General features: G+C 38.7%; 1 long non-coding RNA gene across 1 annotated transcript in view; it reads right to left on the bottom strand.

Annotated features, from left to right (window-relative positions):
* The window catches only part of LOC111470893, a 5,009-nt gene extending 3,541 nt beyond the window's left edge, over window positions 1-1,468 (bottom strand). The window contains exons 1-2 of the long non-coding RNA XR_002715129.1: window positions 470-1,468; window positions 269-383 (exon numbers count right to left, since the gene is read on the bottom strand). This is a non-coding gene — a long non-coding RNA (uncharacterized LOC111470893). The remainder of the gene's footprint in view (window positions 1-268; window positions 384-469) is intronic.
* Between the last annotated feature and the right edge of the window lie 6 nt (window positions 1,469-1,474).

The following is a 1,474-nucleotide window of genomic DNA, read 5'->3' as shown; positions in this document are numbered from 1 at the left end:
GACCAACTAGAGAACATACGATGGCTATATGACGTGAATATTAATCCACCACCCTCCTATCAACTAGTACAGCCACAAGCAAAATATGTTTAATATCAGTCTTTTGCCGTATTATATACGTACCCAGATTCAGTTTTTTTTTTCGGACTCAATGGGTTGAAGTTAATTCATATAGAAGAAAGTACAATGAGCTGATTTAATTCGTAAGTACAGTGGGCTGCTTTTAAACAGACAGCAAGTAGTGTGTTGTGTCATCAGAGTATGTTACCTCTATCCCATGGACAGCGTCTAGACAAGATCCAAACACAGCAAGTTCTTGGAGAAAGTTTCAACGGGGTCAAAACATGTGGCACCCATTGCACATGCAACGTTATCCACATAACCTATCAAAAGCATTAGCTACAATCAAATGGAAATTATATGAATTCTAGTTAAAGTAAGAATTTATAATCCCTAGACAACAACCTACCTATTCTGCATATGAGATCTCACATCGGTTGGAGAAGAGAATAAAGCACTATTTGTAAGAGTATAGAAACCTCTCCCTAGTAGACACGTTTTAAAAACCTTAGGGGGAAGCCCGAAAGGAAAAGCCCAATAAGGACAATATCTGCTAGCGGTGGGCTTGGACTCTTACAATTTCATTGCGGGAAAGCTAATAGAAAAACTTTAACATTGTGTAATCTCCATCATAAGAGCTAGAGGCGAAATTGACAGACCAAATCTCCCTTCAAAAGCCAATAGAAACAGCCATGTCAAGTCCTTTTTATGTCATTCATCATTCTGACATGATAAACAGAAAAGGGGGAAATGGAATAGCACAAGAAATGGTTTCAGAATGTCCCCAACTGTCTTGGAGTGTCCAGTCCTCAAATCAAGGCAAGGTTAGTAGTTACAGAGAAATCAGTAAAAATTCTTCAACGTTGTTGACTTCTTTTCAAATAAATACATAGGAAGATAACACCTGCTCGCCATTTCACATTGGCAACGATAAAGTATTTGCACTTATTCAAAAAACTGATAAGTTGTATCAAGGTCACATGAATCACAGATGTATATCCATCATAGAAGCCTTTGTGTTTTTCCCGTCCTCGAAGAAACTCCATGGCTACAGTATTGAAAATCCTGCCGAATTCTGAAACCTTACATTGTACCATGGGGTCGATGTAGGGGGCAGATGGTAAGTTTCATCCCCTCAAGTAATGACCTTAGAGTTTCAACTACTCTGTTCAAGGTGACTGTGCCGTACTACACACCTAAGTTTGCCTGCAAATGAAATATGATGGCACCTTAAGTTTTAGCATATTCACTGCCAAGCATCAAGATTTAGTAAAAAGCCATGACCTTTTTAATAACTGCGGATATGTTCCTTGATTAGTTCAGAAAGACTGTATTTGACGTGGCGTCTAAGAACTCATCAGACTGCTTGTTAACATCAAATGGAAAGTGAATCATCCGTTCTCCTCTCTCCACA

This window comes from Cucurbita maxima, unplaced genomic scaffold (genome assembly GCF_002738345.1).
Source record: "Cucurbita maxima cultivar Rimu unplaced genomic scaffold, Cmax_1.0 Cma_Scf00047, whole genome shotgun sequence".
Lineage (NCBI taxonomy): Eukaryota > Viridiplantae > Streptophyta > Magnoliopsida > Cucurbitales > Cucurbitaceae > Cucurbita > Cucurbita maxima.
This window is presented reverse-complemented; position numbering and strand designations above follow the sequence as displayed.